Raw genomic sequence first — 18,611 nt, forward strand, 5'->3', positions numbered from 1 at the left:
CTGCTTGCCCCATGCTCCTGGCTGCATACCATAAGGTCGCTAATATAAGCTGCACGATTGGAAAGAGACCTGCTGGAATGTAAAGTTAAAATGTTGATCAAAACGTATAAGATATTATTGGAATGGGAGACAAAGGGTGAACAAGTACTGTATTGGCCTGAATATAAGCCTCACTTTTTCTCCAAATTCCAACCGTGAAAAGTTAAAGTGAGGCTTATATTCGCGACCTTATGGTATGCAAGCCCAGGAGCTGCAAATGTATTTCTGCCATGTGTAAAAGCAATCCATATTGCTAATCACCGGTATTGATTGAAAGAGAAATAACATTTTTGGTAATACATTTGTTATTATAGTTGACGCTCTTCCCACCAATGAAGGTTTCATCCTGCCCCATACTTGCAAATTTCTTTTAATATCTTCACAAGTTTTAAAATCATTTATCTTTGAACAAGTTTGTATTATTTTCTGTTAACCATACACCTAAATATTAAATATTTCTTTCAGTATTTAAGCCTGATACATCTTGTTATTTATTTTTACTCCCACCATTCATATTTTTGATCAGGAGTTTGGTTTGGTCTTTATTTTATGTCCTGCTACTTGACCAAATGGCTGAATATCAGTTCAAATTTTGCAGATCCACAAAGGATGCATCTGCACACTATACTAAAACAATCAGCCTGCCATGGAGATCTGAAGGCAGCCCTGGATCAGGTGGTTTTTAATGTCTGAGGTTTTACTATGTTTATATATATATACTGTAAGCCGCCCAGATTGGCTGGGCAAACCCAGCCAAATGGGTGTGGTATAAATAATAAAAGTAGTAGTAGTAGTAGTATATTATCTTCATTCCTGAAAGGATTCCTCCAGTAAGAAAATTACACAGGCAAACTTGATAGAAAGCACAGAGCAGGACTCTGACAAAGGATTATTTTATTGCTGAGAGATAACAACAACAACAACAACAACAATAATTTTTATTTATACCCCGCCCTCCCCAACCAAGGCCGGGCTCAGGGCGGCTAACAAGCAATAATAAAAACAAGTTGAATGATTACAACTTAAAAACAAAATTAAAATACAATATTGAAATATTAAAATATTAAAATGTAGCCTCATCGCAGGAGGAGAAAGGAAAAAAGAAAGAGAGGGAGGGAATCAAATTGGCTCCAAGCCAAAGGCCAGGCGGAACAACTCTGTGATGTACTTCAAGGACCAATTAATCCGGCTGTGTGCAGTCTTTGATACTGGTGTCCCAGAAAAGGTACATGTAACAGGGAAAGACTTCTTTGATTCTACAGGGAACCGGGACTGGTCTACCTGTGAGGCAACTGCCTCAGGTGGCAAGAACCAAAGGGCAGCAGATCTAGCCTCCAAGAAATGCATTTTTCAGTGCTGCTGCAAACACGGTGGCCCTCAGCTCCCAGGCTGCCCTTGCATACTGTTATGTACTTAGCTGTATCCTAGACCAATAGGATCCAGAATGCAGCAATCTGAGTGGTCTGCAGGAGCCACCCAATCCAGCTCCAGGTGGAAGTGAATCAGCAACCTGGTTGGCCTGCAGGAGCAGCCAATCAGGCTCCTGAATGAAGTGAATCAGCATCCTGATTGGCCTACAGGAGCAGCCCGGAATTAGCCAATCACACGGGGCCCATTGTGTAAATAACGTATATATAGCTAGACGTTTTGGGGAAAGATTCATTCATTGCTACTATGAGCTGAATAAAGAGCATTAAATTCACACTCAGCTCTGAGTATATTTCACATACAGTAAGCACAAGAAAGGCCAGTGCAGAGTTTGCCTTCCCAGCCTCCCACTTGTCTGTCCATTCCGAATAAGCAAGGGCTGGCAGACTGGCTGGCTGGGCTCCCTTGCCTGCTTGCTTACTTACTCTGAGGCTGCCTCAGCTCCTGGGAAACAGCACCCCCTGGCCAGACCCAGGGGCACCATTTGCCTGCAGAGCTGGTAGCCAGGGCTGCTGCAACAAACAGCTGTGCAAGCCTTCCGGAGGCAGAGATACGAGAGCGCATCAAAGGGAAGGTAAGAGGGACAGAGACCAATGTCTCCCGCAGGACCCCTGGCCATCATGTAAGGCACCCCAGGGTGCCACGGCACACTGATTGAAAACCATGGCTGTTGAACCTCAACTCCCATCAACCCCAGCCAACATGGCCAGTGATGGTGGGAGTTGTAGTCCAACAGCATCAGGCGGATCAAAGGTCCCCCTTTCCTGTGTTGGTGCATGCATGTGCATGCAAGGAGGGAATGAGTGTCCTGACCAGTCCTGACAGGGTCCTCTCGATAACATGCCATGTTAGGACAGAATGGGTGCACACTTTGCTGACCCTCCTCAGTGGTCATGGAACAAACTTTCCTCAGCAGTCCATAAAGAAGTCCTATCCTGCCCCATTTTTCAGGAGTGCTGTAGGAGTTCCTTGTCTGGGTCAGCTTTTACTTTGCTGGTTAGATAAGAGTAGGAGAATTTTAATCTAGTGCCTTTGAAAAAATAATTGGGCAGCAGTAGGGATGACACAACAGGCAGAATGTGTGGGAACGACTTCATGGGAACGTAAGCTAAGCTTTGATCTACAAGGGAGGATAAGGTGACTGGGGAAGCAAGTGCAATACAGATGTACGACAAGCCACATGGTTTTGCTAAACCCAACTTTTAATTGAAACTCAAGGAAGTAAACAAAATGACGGGAGAAGTAAGATAAACAAGGGGAGGAAGAAGAGGAAATGAGCCCTCTTCCCCTCAGTACTGCTCTGGTTCAGACATAGGATGGGTGTATAAGCCATTTTCTATGCTGTCTTCAACATGCCATTTGGTTAGACATTTTCCAGAACGAAAGAACAGAGCATTCTATTAACAAAATGGATTAGGCTCCCATCACACTGATCTGCTGTTGAGAAACACCTAAATCGTGAGCTCCATTGCCTTAATTTTTCTTGCCTCGGGTATTCTTGCACCTGGCTTTGCTGCCTCTGGGATGTTAGATGCCGTTAGGAGGCTCCATGCCTTCAGGCACTATTACTTGGGGGTTCTCTTTCTTGAGATCTCCTGCGTCTGCGCTTCACGCATCTAGAGGGCTCTATATCTTCCTCTTCCCTCTCTCTGGGCTCCACGTCTTGATTTTTCTTGTCTTTGGGCTTCTTGCGCTTGGGTTCCCTCCTTCTCTGGGGTTCAATGCCCTGAGGAGGCGCCATGCCTCTAGGTGCTATTCCTGGAGCTTCCATGCCTCGAGGTCCCATGCCTCGAGGTCCCATGCCTTGACGTCCCATGCCTTGACGTCCCATGCCTTGACGTCCCATGCCTCGACGTCCCATGCCTCGACGTCCCATGCCTTGACGTCCCATGCCTCTGCGCTGTGGACCTCTAGGGGGCTCCCTTTCTCCTCTACCTGCATTAAAGACCATCACACTTACAAAAGCAGCACATTTGATAGATGGAGAAGCAAAAGTGGGAGTTACTTGCCCCATGACCATGCAAGGAACCCATGCCAGTGCCTAATACATGATTAGAGAAGCTTTGAATGAAGCTTTATGTGTTTCAGACAGAAGAGGGCTCAAGGCAATATGTGTCAGAGTGCAGAGACGCATTGCCTCGCACACCCCTGGAAGCACAATATGTGGTGCTGATTGTGAGGGCAGCCTCAACTGCCAAAGAAAGGTGACAGAGACTGAGCCAAGAGCACAGAGGGAATGGTTTGGATCCCTTTGTCCTCCCATAAGGTCCACGCCCCCCCCCCCCACATTGCATCATGTTTAAGGAACATAATAATCATTGCCTAAGATCTCACAAGGCCTCATCTCCAAGAGGCAACTCAATCAGAATTGTCATTTTAAATTATGTCTCTTATTTGTCAAGACTTTATAATTTGGCACTTCTGAACAGGTATCTATTTCTTTTAGATCCAATTATTAAGAAGAATGCTTCCATCCTGTCCCATGTTATAGCTTTTGAGGTGACTATATAATCTGACTTCCAGAGAATTTGCTGCTCTGCTAAGACATTGCAACAGATAACAATAGAAATAAGAGTTATCCTTTTTCTTGTGGATATCTTTCCATTTTAATTTATTGTGCTGAGATTTATACCACTTAAATCAATGTCCTTTCTCATTTAAACCTGAAACCTCTCACCTCGGAAATTGATCAAGGGCGCTCGTGGCTCTTCCATCACTCCACCTTGCATTACGCGGGGCTGTCCCAACAAGGGCATCTGCTGCCTTATCATTCCACCTCTCATTCGTGGTCTACGTATTTGACGATCAGGCACCCGGGGCATTGGGGGGCCCAAAAAACGAATCTGCTGGATCATTTCCCAAAGGTTATACCTGCAGGTAAGGGGGGCGGGGGGAGAAGACATCAGAATACAGATTCAGTTCTTTCAGACAACAAACAAGGTGGCCAATCACTGCATGGCTTCTACTGCTTTCAGGCAGCAAGGGCAGAAATAACTGCCATGAACTGGGAACCCACAGCTCTGTGCCCGTGGCCATGTGTTGAGTCTCCAGAACTCTCATTTGCCCGGAAAGATACTGAACTGTGGCAAAGTACAACAGAGGCTCTGGAATGGCACTGCATACCCTAGCTGGCCATTGGCTCTTCCCAGACAGGATGGGCTAGAAAATGGCTCCCTCTTTCGGTTAGTGGCTTTGCCTAAGCAACAACAATTGCTCTTGGCTCTGGTGTGCTTCAATGTGTCCTTTGGCTCTGACCCTCTGGTACCACGACTGGCTCCCCTCTAACACCTGCTTAAGCCTAAGCCCTGGCATCAGGAGAGCATATGAAGCCCTCCCTGCTTTGCAAGTCTGATGGCCCATTAAACACAGAGAACCAGGCCTCATAAAGGCTTGCACATATAATTAAAACAAAGCTGTCACTTCACCCCCTGCAGCTACAACAATGAAAGGGTGGGGGAGGTGAGGAGGAAGAGCTACTGCTACTTCCTACCAGAATTTTTAGAAATTCTGCAAGCATTCTAAGCCTACTGAGAACATACAATTATTCCTTCTTAACACCAGTTCTACCAGTTCCAGCTCATTCTGCCTACCTTCCAAAGGCTGGCCGTTGCATAGACGCCCCAAATGGAAGATTCGGGTAATATACGGGAAGGCCTGGAGCGGATACCATGCTAGCTTCCAGTGGGTGGAATTGGTCGGATTCCTGTGTATCTGGCATGGTCACTGTCAGGAAGGCAAAAGGCAGAGAAAGTGAAAATCTAGGGAGAGACAGTCTCAAGACTGATGGCACGGCACTATTCCAGTTAAAGTGCATCGCCTCTGGAAAAACCAGGACACCCCGAAAGTTGTTGAGGTGTTTTTTAAGGAAGACACCCAAAATGTTGAGTCTTTCTTAAGAAAACCACCGTTTACAAAAATGCCAAAAAAACCACAAAATTTTTTGATGGACTTACTTGCCTAAGATCCAGGACAAAGTGCTGCCTTTTGGAAATTACCCCTGGATGTCAATTCCGCCTTTGTTATATATATTTTTGAAACTATTTTTATTTGATTTTACAAATATAAAATTATAACATTCCAAATGAATATCCATATGTAGAGATTACTCTGAATCTCGTGACTCCCCCCCCTCCATGAGTCCTATTATCAACATTTACAACTGCCTATTATTCCATAGTCTTTATTTTATGTCAATCCAAATTATCCATGGTATCTGTTACTTTACAAGTGAGATTAAAATCCTGCCAATGTTTCCATCTGCTTGCAGTGGTCTCCTAGATATGTTATAATTTTTCCTCATTCTTTTAAAAAAAGTTTCTTTCCTCTTGGTTCCTTGTTCTATACATTTTTGCTAACTTACTAGGAGTCAGACACTACCAGAACATCATTTTCATATAATTTTCTTTCAGTGTGCAACATGCCGCGAATTTCAAGTCTTGTGTTGCATAACCTTTCCCAATCAGCCATCTGAATATTATGTCCGAAATCCTTTTCCCATCCGCCTCTTAAATCCCAGTCATGTCCAGGAAAATCCGGGCGAATGGCAGCCCAAGCCTGAGAAGCAACACACACTGTGCTAAGTCAGGCTGCAAAGGGGTGGTGTGTGTTTCACATGACTGTTATTTCGTATCCCCAAACCCACAAATACAGTAATAATAAAACCCCAGCATTCACGTCCCCCAACAGCAAACAACTCAATATGGCTAACCTGACCCAACAACCTACCCCCCCACCCCCGCCACCCACACATACAAACAAGCCACACTGCAATCACCTGAATGCAACCAACCAAGCTCAACCCCTTAATCTCTTGCATTATCAATAAAAATAAATAAATAGATACATAAACAAAGGAACTACCCACATGATGCTGACACAAACCCCTACACTAATAAAAGGCAACAGAACAATACCCCCATCTCTTCCCCAACTGAAAGATGTCTATGACAAAGGTCTATCGCACCAATTGTAAACAGTGAAAAAGACTATGAAATGAAAGTGGAGACAACAGATGTACCATTCACTGTTGAGCTATTTGTTTTGTACCACAAAAAAACTTCTGTAAAAAGTTTTTTGAGAAAAAACACACAACAACCCAATTCAGAAATTGGTAACACCAAGAGAAAGGCTTACACAGTCTAGCAATGCCTTCAGATATGCTAGTGTTCAACCTGTAGAAATCTTTATGCACAGTGCAGCATGCAAACATGGGAAACCAGCCCCCAGGTGGATCACTTCCGACACCTCAATCAGCAACACATGAGAACCGCTCAATGTTATTCTGCAAACATGCATCACCCCAATAAGCCCAACAACCTCCCTCCCTCTCTCATAAAGCTACAGTCCCCCCCTCATTATTTATTGTAAGTAATAAATATTAGTTGAACATTTAACATTCAATCAATCAACCTAGGACTTCCCCTCCATGGTTTCCCCAAAGTTCCAATTATTACTGCATTTATAATCGTTCTACACTTTAGTTTATTCACAAAATGAATGCCACTGAGACATTATTATTATTATTAGACTTTATATACCGCCCTGTACTCTGAGGTCTCAGGGCAGTTCACAGAACAAAATCTAAATCCAAAAGCACCATATATATATATAATCAAAATAAAAACAACAACCCAATAACATCTCCCCGCCCCCCACAAAAAAAGAACCACATTTAAAAAGGGCATAGGATGTCAAACAATCAGCCAAAAGCCTGGCTAAAATGGAACGTTTAAAAAGTTTGAGGACTCCTGCCTTTGAGATTTTAACTGCATCTCTCTACCTTGGTTGCGGCCAGCCCAGTTCCCCGTTCCAAGTCTCGAATCTTGCCAACGCTCACCAGTGCTCCAGTATCCTGCCTTCTCCACTGAAAACTCTTGAGAAATGTTAGGTTCCCTTACTGGAGGTTAATAACACTGAGGTAATGAATCAACTGCAATTATCCTGCAATGTGAGCAGCCTCAACGAAAAAGACGCAACAAAACATGATTGGCTGCATTTCCAGCTCCTGTTATCTTCAAATGTTCCGTTATCTGTAACCTAGCTTCTTCACTCCCTTTCAAGGATTTCCTTGGCTTTGTTTTTATTCCACCTAACTTTTTTTCTTCAATACATCGTTACTAAACAATTAAGCTACTCTGGTGCCTTCCAGTTGCTCTGGGTGACAAAATTGGGGGGGAAGGAGGAATGTAAAGAGCATCACCTGACATAGCTGGCCATGGATGTTCCAAGATACAGGCATGTCCAGAAGAAACGCTGCCCAAATAACTGTTGCTTATTTTATTTGCATTCAGGTTGATATCCTGTCCTACCTCCAAAATCAAACAAAAAAAAATTCCTTCCGTAGCACCTTAAAGACCAACTAAGTTAGTTCTTGGTATGAGCTTTCGTGTGCATGCACACTTCTTTCTGAAGAAGTGTGCATGCACATGAAAGCTCATACCAAGAACTAACTTAGTTGGTCTTTAAGGTGCTACTGGAAGGAATTTTTTTTGGTTGACTATGGCAGACCAACACGGCTACCTGTCTGTACCTCCAAAATGTTCGTGGTTTTCTCCCACCCACCCAGCCCCATTTTACTTGCACAACACCACTTGTGAGGCTACTTAGGACAAGAGACAGCAAGTGGCCAAAGTTAACCCAGGGAGCTTCATGGCTGAATTTGAACCTGGATTTCCTTAGTCCCAGCCACCACAGTACACTGGCTTTCAATTAGTCCTGTCATAAATTTCAATGGGTCTACTCTGAGTAAGACTACCATGAGATACAATCTTGGCTTTCGTTCTTTCTTTTTAATTGATTTTTATTGAGGGTTTTTCCTCCAATAAACAATTACACATTTCGCTTGCATCCAATATATAGTCTGTTACACCTTTATTAACTTTACTACACCCATGACTTCCCACCACCTCACGACAGCATCCTCTACTTACATGTCATTTTCTATTGTGTTGTAAACCATGTTTTCACTCTTACATAAAATAAATAGCTTTCCTATCTGAATTTTAGCTTTGTGAAACTTAATCAATACATATGAGAGGTTTTACTTTGGAACAATATTTTATCATATATTCTACACTTTCCCATTCTTTTCTAAGTTTCTGGTTTGATTGTTGTCTAATAGCCGCTGTCATTTTAACCAATTCTATGAACTCACATACCACATACTTTTGCCATTCTACCTTTGATGGAACTATTTCCCCTTTCCAGTTCTTAGCAATTAATATTCTGGCGGCAGCAGTGGCATAAAGGAACACCTTTTTCTTGTCATTGGGGATGTTAATTGTTAAAATAACTAATAAAAATGCTTCCGATTTTTTCTCAAATGTTATTTTGAACATCTTTTTAAGTTCGTCATACACCATATTCCAAAACCTTTTGATCTTCTCACATCCCCACCACATCGTACCTTCCCCTATTTTGCATCTCCAGCAAGTATTGGTTTTTAATTTGTAGATTTTAGCTAATTTACCTGGGGTCATATACACCTGTACATCATCTTCATGAGATTTTCTCTTATTGTGCAACAGGCTGTGAATCTTATATCTTTTTTCCACAGTTTTCCCCATTCATCTGGATGGGGTGTCCGACATCTTGGGTCCACTTTACCATCACCTCTTTTACTTATCCTTTAATTCCCAATCCAACAACAAATCATGTGTTTTTGATAATAATTTTCTTGTATTTTGTAATAACTCTTTTTGTAATTTAGATTCTTCTTTTTCAAAACCCACCTTTTAATCTCATTTAAATACATCATTTGATTGGTGATATTATAGCAAATCAATGCAGTGTTGTCTAATTTCTTCAAAAATTTTCAATTTTAATTGGTTATGTTCTTCTTTTATAGTTTGCTTATATGTATAGTTCTTTTCCATATTTTTCTTTTTCTTTACAGAGATGGCATCCAAGGGAGACAGCCACTACGGTGTCTTGGGTTCTAACAAATCCTTATATTTTAGGTAAAGATAAAGGGACCCCTGACCATTAGGTCCAGTCATGACCGACTCTGGGGTTGCAGTGCTCATCTCGCTTTATTGGCCGAGGGAGCCGGTTTACAACTTCCAGGTCATGTGGCCAGCATGACTAAGCCGCTTCTGGTGAACAAGAGCAGCGCACGGAAACGCTGTTTACCTTCCCGCAGGAGCGGTACCTATTTATATACAGTGGTGCCTCGCAAGACGAAAAGAATCCGTTCCACGATTCTCTTCGTCTAGCGGTTTTTCCGTCTTGCGAAGCAAGCCCATTGACAGCTTAGTGGATTAGCGCTACAGCGGTCTAGTGGCTTTTCGCGATCAGCTGTTAAGCGGGTTATCAGCGGAACAGCTGATAGGCGGCTTAGCGGCTTAGGAAAAGGGGGGGCGGAAAAAACCCGCGGGGACGCGCAAGATTTTTTCGTCTTGCGAAGCAACCCCATAGGGAAATTCGTTTTGCGAAGCGCCTCCAAAACGGAAAACCCTTTCGTCTAGCGGGTTTTCCGTCTTGCGAGGCGTTCGTCTTGCGGGGCACCACTGTACTTGCACTTGACGTGCTTTCAAACTGCTAGGTTGGCAGGAGCAGGGACCGAGCAACGGGAGCTCACCCCGTTGCCGGGATTCGAACCGCCGACCTTCTGATCGGCAAGTCCTAGGCTCTGTGGTTTAACCCACAGCGCCACCCGCGTCCCTTAAGTATATTAATAGTGAAATACAATTAAGAATTGTATTTTACCCAAGCTTTATACAGAGAAATCCAAATTACGTGATTTTAAAACCCTTTATTAACTTAAACTTTATTGTATCCTAGGTACACATGCCAGCCATATCTTTCTTAACAGGGCAACACATTTTCCTCTCTGTTTTGATTCTAAGCACCAAGATAACAGAAAGGCATTGATTGTTGTGTCTGCAAGTCAGGTGCCCTGCAGAGCTCTTGGAAAGAAGAATGTGGCCCAAGACCTCAGACTCCATTGCACTGGACAATTTTCCTGGCTGACTACTACTGTACAAACTGGTCTGGGCAAGCTTTGAGATGCTTTTCAGAATAGTACACAAAACATATTGTTGTGAGCTTGGGGAGGTTAGTCTACAAGCATTAAAATCTAATGAAGAATTCCATTTGTTTTTTAAAAAACTGTTTTTAAAAATGTTTTTATTAAAGGTTTTTCCTGGGTTACAAAAATACACACATACCATCTTTTTTGCTCTATAAGACTCACTTTTTCCCTCCTAAAAAGTAAGGGGAAATGTGTGTGCGTCTTATGGAGCAAATGCAGGCTGCACAACTATCCCAGAAGCCAGAACAGGAAGAGGGGTTGCTGCTTTCGCTGTGCAGCAATCCCTCTTGCTGTTCTGGCTTCTGAGATTCAGAATATTTTTTTTCTTGTTTTCCTCCTCCAAAAACTAGGTGCGTCTTATGGTCTGGTGCGTCTTATAGAGCGAAAAATACGGTAACCTTTGTTTTCAGATAATAAAGTCCTTTCTACAGGTCAGTTATATTTTATGTGAAACATTAATATTGCAGACAGTATAAGGTTGGAGAAGAGAAATGGGGAGAGAAAACGGGGCAGAGAGAGGAGTAGTAAACTTTCATTCTTTTACATCCTGTATGTGCTAGGTTTTTGTGTCTTCATCACATGGGTAGGTTCTGTTTCTATATATTTATCATTGGTGATGAGAGAGATTTGTTGAATTAGCCAGGCAAGGGTCCCAAGTACCACCTAAGCATGGTTGCTAGTCTGACAAAGGAAGCTGCTCCGTGCTGGAGGGCGAATGAGTGGGCACCCCTTCCTCACCTGGCTAGTATGTAACCCGAGGTACCACTGTATGCTATGAAGGCTGCCTGAATACTGTTAGCCCCAAAATGGAAAGAATAAGCAGTCCCAACTGAAGAACCAAGTTAATGGACTATGCTGAAATGGCAAAATTAACTGGAAAGTTCAGAAATCAAGATAACAAGAAATTTTAAAAAGAATGGGAAATGTTTATTATGTACAGTGGTACCTCGGGTTACATACGCTTCAGGTTACATATGCTTCAGGTTACAGACTCCGCTAACCCAGAAAAAGTGCTTCAGGTTAAGAACTTTGCTTCAGGATGAGAACAGAAATCGGGCTCCGGTGGTGTGGCAACAGCAGGAGGCCCCATTAATTAAACTGGTGCTTCAGGTTAAAAACAGTTTCAGGTTAAGTACGGATCTCCGGAACGAATTAAGTACTTAACCCGAGGTACCACTGTATTTGCAAAGGTATTGTAAACAGATAAATACATTGGCAGGATTTTAAGAGCGCTTATTATTTTAGAAATAGTATAGGAAATCTGAGGTTAGTAAAATTTGGAGTAGAAATGATATGCAGCTGATAAGAAATTTAGGGAACCAGAAATGGGGGGTGGGGAGGGAAGTCATGGGATTCAGAGAATCCCACTTTATGGAAATGATATGGTTTTATGTGTAATTTTCTTCGTTTATGGATGTTATTGCATTTGTTACTGTTTGTTTTTCACTTTTTTGTTTTTGTTACTTTTGTTGAAAACTTAATAAAAATACTACAAAAAGAAAAGAAAAATGAACCCCTTCACCCTCTCTCCCACCTGGAACCTCTCCAAACCTGAAACTGCTCCAAACCAATCATATCCCTCCCCCAGAACTCTGGCCAATCAGATGCCGTTGCCAGTCAACCGTTTGCAGTCAACCTTTTCTGTCACAAGGGTACGCATGAAGAACTGAATGAGCTCAAGGAACTAATGATAATCCACACCAAATAATTAATTTTGTTAGACCTACTGTTGTTGTTTTCCAAAAGGCACAACAGGGTAAGATGTTGGGATTTTGTGCTACAGGGAAAAATGCAGAACTTGTGGAAAGGCTGAAAACGTGTCACAGTGACTGAGTTGAAAACAGAAAGTAGAAAAGTAGAAGCATGCAAGACTGAAAACCCTGGGGCCCCTCTGACAGGTCACACTCATCTGGGCCTAGCCAAGGATATGAAAACTAAGCCCTCTGAAGACAAAGCGATATTGTCCAGGGTTGCTGTGTCGTTCATGACTTGTCCTATTGCTCCATCAAGAGTTCATATGTGTCCAAGATGGTAAGGACATTGTCCCCTTTCACCTGTCCCTGCTCAAGATCCCTGTCCCTGATGGCTTCTCTGACAACTATGTCTAAGAGGATGGCTTGGGAACAGAGAGAAGTCAAAGAAATACTGTATTTTTCCGTGTCAAAAAGTAGGGGGCGTCTTATACACGGATAGTGCTGAGGGTGGACTGGCCATTGGTTGTTGCCGCAAAAATAGGGGCTGTCTTATACATGGGAGCGTCTTATAGATGGAAAAATACGGTATATCATGTTCCATCAAACACAAAGAAAAGGTAAGCAGGCTTCCTTGTCCCAGAGCAACTTAAAGGTTGTAGGAGAAAGATTTGGGTTCCACCCCCAATACCCTGTGGGTTCAGCCTTGACTCCAATTGTCAGTCAAACAGGATGTTTATTTAGGTGTTGAAAGGCTAGTGCGACACAACCTCAAACAGCAAGTAGCTGAAGGGTGGCACCCAAAATATGAAACATTTATATACTTTGTTTTTGTTTCATTGTGTATTTTGTGTTCTCATTTTGTGTTTTTATGATGTGAACCACTCTAAGATCCTCAGATGAAGGGGAGCATACACGTTTTATAAATAATAATACACTTTGAAGCGAAGGAGTGGTTGTGCCCATTTAGGGCAGTATTTCCATAGACCAGCTTCTACTGGTTTAATCACATAGCAACTTTCTTATCTTTCCCTCCATCCTTTGTACTCAAAAGTTATAGCAACAGCTCCTGTTGCTGTCCTTCTGTTGTGGTTCTCTTGCAAACACAACATTCACTTGTTTAGCCCTTCTCACACATACTTCAATTTTAAAATTTCTGTACTTTTTCTCTGACAGCACCCCCCTTAGTTCCAAGAAAGACTTCCCTGCCTTTCCTTGGAACTCATATTCCTAAATCACATACTGCAATATCCGCCACATATTGTAATTTTAATTTTTAAACAATTTCTTTTACTTTTTTTTGCTTTTTTTTCTATCTGCTTCATTTTCCTGTAGGGTTGCCATATTTCAAACAGTGAAAATCCGGGGAAAGCTTTTTTTTTTTTAGTTTTGCCCAAAGTTGTTGAACTTTTTGGGGAAAATAAAAAAGCCCATTTTGGAAAAATTGCAAAAACAGCACGGCTGACATGGGCTACAATGCATCCGGATTTTCTCAGACATTTCCCGATTTCGGACTGGGCACTGCTGCCGCCTGCATTATCCCACATGTCAGGAAATTCTGGATGTCTGGCAGCCCTATTTCCTGTCAATTTATGTGTGCACAGCACTTTTGACACATTCTTAATACAGTATGAGTGTTGTTGGTTTTTTTTTAAACCACCTTCTCTGCAATCCTATACTCATAAACATTACCATCTCACTTGCATCTTGCTGGTGCCTTCTATAGCTGTAGAAATCACACACAGAACAAGCAATCCCCCTAGAGGGAAAAGGGTACAAGGCGGATCCAGCTGATTTTAAACTGATCCTCATGAATTCATATGATTTTTTCATTCAAATTAAATAAAACCACCTTGATACTGTAGACCATGTCTTACTCTATAGGCAGCATCAAAAAAATCACGCATCCACTGTTTTGTGGGGCCGCAGTGGCACAGAAATATGGTTAAAAACACTGATCCTCATGGATCCTCATGATTTTTCCACCAAAGTCACCATCAGATCAAACATCATGGCCATGGACACAGTCTGCACCAAAAAAATCACAGATCCAAGGCTTTCTGGTGACACCGTGGCCCGAAAACGTGGTTTTGAACATGGATCCTCATGGATCCTCACGCTTTTTGCATTGCGCCACCCCAAACTCACTGTCAATTCGCACATTGTGTCCAGGGGCACAGCCTTTACCACCTAAAACTCTGATCCATGGCTTCCTGGTCATACCATGGCCCAAAAACGTGGTTTTGAAGCACGGATCTTCATGGATCCTCACACTTTTTGCATTGCGCCACCCCTAAATCACCGTCAAATCACACATCATAGCCAGGGGCACAGTGTGCACCACAAAAAATTTGGATCCATGGCTTCCTAGCCATACCATGGCCCCAAAACGTGGTTCTGAGGCACGGATCCTCATGGATCATCACACTTTTTGCATTGAGCCACCCAAAACTCACTGTCAAATAACGTATCATGTCCAGCTGCACAGCCTGCACCACAAAAAAAACTCGGATCCACGGCTTCCTGGCAACTCCATGGCCCAAAAACCTGGTTTTGAAGCATGGATTCTCATGGATTGTCACTATTTTTGCATTGGGGAACCCCAAATTTACCCTTTATTCAAATATATTGTACATAACCACAGATCTGACCACAAGCATCATGGATCTACTGTTTCGTGGCCCTGGCCAGATGCTACCCTGGATATATTGGTCAGTTTTTAGGTGGGTGTGCTGGGATGGAAGAAACAGAGTCGGCTGAATCTCAATCCATTAAAGATGGGGGTCCAATGGCTGGGCCGGAATAATTTCGGTTCTGTTTGCCAGCTTCCAGCCCTTCATGGGGCACAATAGTCACCTGTAGCCACCATCAGGAGTCCCGGTGTGATCCTGGGCACTTCTGTCTCTATGGAGGCATTGGTCACAAATGTAGCCAAACTGGCATTTTTTAATCTATGTCAGGTTAGGTGATTGGTACCGTACCTGTCCCTTTCCAACCTAGCCATGGTGATCCATGCAGCAGTCACCTGCAGACTAGACTATTTTAACTTGCTCTACCCCTGAACCGGGGAGGGTAGGGTATAAATGTGATAGATGATAGATAGATGATAGATAGATGATAGATGATAGATAGATAGATAGATAGATAGATAGATAGATAGATAGATACATACGCAGGGCTACCCTTGAGACTGCTCCAAAACTCCACACGGTCTAAAATGCAGATGCATGAGTTCTTAATTGGACTTTGTGGAGAGCCCACATTCAGCTGGTTGTTCATCAGCTTGATTGGCTGCAGGTGGAGTATCGAATCAGGTTAAAGGTTTTGGTGCTAACCTTTAAAGCCCTAAACAGTCTGTGACCTTTCTTATCTGTGGGAATTATCTTCCAATACACCCCCCAAAGAGTGTGACGCTCATCTAACAGCAACCTACTGGTGGTCCCCGGCCCAAAACATATCCAGCTGTCCTCAACCAGAGCCAGAGCCTTTTTGGTGAAACACTTTGTCTAATGAGACCAGGGCTCAGTGCAAGCTATCTCAGTTCTCTCACTTGTCGTGGTGAGTGGGCGTGCAGATTCCTAAGACCCTTGTGAGCGAAGCTGTTGGGAATCTTGTACTCCCAGCAGGGTCACCCACGGCGGTAAGGTCAAAGAAAATGAAATCTACTCAGAGTTCTGTAGTGATTTCATGCTCTGTATTGCAGCTTGTAAAACATTGATTGAATTTCCCCCAAAACCTCAGGCTTTTATATACATTATTTACACAATAATATTTACGCATCTGATTGGCTGATTCTGCTTCCCTCCTGGAGCCTGATTGGTCTTTTCCTGCAAGCCAATCAGTTGTTGCATTCTAGTACAGTGGTGCCTCGCAAGACGAAATTAATCCGTTCCGCGAGTCTCTTCGTCTTGCGGTTTTTCATCTTGCGAAGCACAGCTATTAGCAGCTTAGCGGCTATTAGCGGCCTAGCGGCTATTAACGGCTTAGCGGCTTAGCAGCTATTAGTGGCTTAGCAGCTTTAAGAAAAAGGAAACAAACTCGCAAGAACTGGCAAGATGTTTCATCTTGCGAAGCAAGCCCATAGGGAAATTCGTCTTGCGGAACGACTCAAAAAACGGAAAACCCTTTCGTCTAGCGAGTTTTTCGTCTTGTGAGGCATTCGTCTTGCGGGGCACCACTGTATCCTACTTGCCTATTGTTCTAGGATCCAAGCTTAGTAAATAACAGGGAAGGAGCTAGGCAAAGAATGATCCAAGAAGTCCTCAAAGGCAGAACAGGTGGATGATAACAAGCGGTCTGTTACAATGGCTGTGAAGGCAGATGAAGGCTGTAGCAGATAGGATCCACCAGTTCGTCGTGACTACTCATGCCATCAGAACAGAGCCCTACTGCGAAGACTGTGCGTTGGTCAGCGTGCACTGATCTACACACATAAAACAAATTCACACACAGGTGTCTTCCAAAAACCCAACCCAATCCCCCAAAGTGCCATGGCGATCAGCAAATGGTTACGGGGGCAGGAATGTGAAATCTGGAACCCCCTAGTCATGAACCAGCACATGGGCGGTGGATACAGATTCAGTCATTCTGACTCAAGGAACGAGGCAGTTGAGCAGCTCGGCAGCTGTATCCGTGACTGAGGAGCCCTTTTTAGGATCCACTCTGCTCGCCCTGAAAAGGGGGAGGGGCTTGAAACGGTGCCCTAAACATAGTCTGCCTCCCTTTTTCCCTGACTGGATTACCGTGCCCAGTGGGGTCACCACCCAGGGGTCATAAAATACAGTTGAACTTTGGAACATGGAATATATGGACTTTGTCAGATAACACAGACAGCGTACGTCCTAAATGCAGAACTGCCATCATGGCAAGAGAGCTGCGACGTTTTAACATTGATAGTGCAGTGCTTTAAGACTCTTGAAGAGCAGGCGAGGGACAACTGAAGGAAGAAAAAGGAGGCTTCACATTATTCTGGAAAGGTCTATCAGAACAAGAACACTGAATACATGGGGTAGGCTTTGCTATGAAAAACGACCTTGTGAAGCTCCTGTCAGAAGTTCTTACTGGAATTGAGTGACTCTCAACACTTCGGATAAAGCTCACAAAAAACCAACAGGCTACTATTATAAGCACTTATGCACCAACACTGGATGCCGATGAAGACATTTTTGTTTTTTGTGGTGCAGGCTGTGCCCTTGGCTATGATGTATGATTTGACGGTGAGTTGGGGGGGGGGGCAATGCAAAAAGCGTGAGGATCCATACAGATCTGTGCTTCAGAACCACTTTTTGGGCCATGGAGTTGCCAGGTGATTTGATGGTGAGATAGGGGTGGCCCAATGCAAAAAGCATGAGGATCCATGTAGATCCGTGCTTCAAAACCACGTTTTTGGGCCATGGAGTTGCCCAGAAGCCATGGATCCGAGTTTTTTGTAGTGCAGGCTGTGCCCCTGGTCATGATGTGTGATTTGACGGTGACTTTGGGTTGGCCCAATGTAAAAAGCTTGAGGATCCATGAGGATCTGTGCTTCAGAGCCACATTTTGGGGTCACGGTATGGCCAGGAAGCCGTGGATCTGAGTTTTTTGTGGTGCTGGCTGTGCCCCTGGCTACGATGTGTGATGTAATGGTGCATTTGGGTTGGCCCAATGCAAAAAGTGTGAAGATCCATGAGGATCCGTGCTTCAGAACCATGTTTTGGGGCCATGGAGTTGCCAGGAAGCCGTGGATCCGAGTTTTTGTGGTGCAGGCTGTGCCCCTGGACATGATGTGATTTGACGGTGAGTTTGTGGTGGCTCAATGCAAAAAGCGTGAGGATCCATGAGGATCTGTGCTTCAAAACCATGTTTTTGGGCCATGGTATGATCAGGAAGTCGTGGATCCGAGTTTTTTGTGGTGCAGGCTGTGCCCCTGGCTATGATATGTGATTTGATGGTGAGTTTGGGGCGGCTCAGTGCAAAAAGCGTGAGGATCCATGCTTCAGAACCACGTTTTTGGGCCATGGAGTGGCCAGGAAGCCGTGAATCTGTGATTTTTGTGGTGCATGCTGTGCGGGGATGGGGAATGGAGTCCATGAATAAGTTCAGACCCAAAGGTTTTCTGAAGGCATGCACTCCAGAAACAAACAAACAAAACTGTAGAGATACCCCGTTTCACTAACAAAAGGGCTACGTAAGGAGAGGAGACGCATGGGTGGGTTATTTCTCCAGTATGTATCGCTACGTACAGTGTTAAAAGAATTTCGGACATTTTGCCATACTGCAGCTTTAGCAACTGGCCAACGAATCCAGAGGGATAGACGGGCTCCTGTCTGCGGCTGCCATAGCAACCGGCCAACGAGTCTGCAGGGATAGACGGGCTCCTATCTGCGGTGGTCATAGCAACCGGCCAAAGAGTCTGCAGGGATAGACAGGCTCACGTCTGCGGT

The 18,611-nt window shown here is 43.8% G+C and overlaps 1 long non-coding RNA gene across 1 annotated transcript; it reads right to left on the reverse strand.

Moving 5' to 3' along the window:
- Positions 1–1,060: 1,060 nt before the first annotated feature.
- Positions 1,061–18,575, reverse strand: LOC114589043 (uncharacterized). Its single transcript, XR_013391433.1, has 4 exons — positions 18,411–18,575; positions 5,058–5,190; positions 4,145–4,338; positions 1,061–3,402 (listed from the first exon to the last, which is right to left on the reverse strand). It is a non-coding gene; the product is annotated as an uncharacterized LOC114589043 (long non-coding RNA).
- Positions 18,576–18,611: the final 36 nt, after the last annotated feature.

This window comes from Podarcis muralis, chromosome Z, assembly GCF_964188315.1.
Source record: "Podarcis muralis chromosome Z, rPodMur119.hap1.1, whole genome shotgun sequence".
Classification (NCBI taxonomy): domain Eukaryota; kingdom Metazoa; phylum Chordata; class Lepidosauria; order Squamata; family Lacertidae; genus Podarcis; species Podarcis muralis.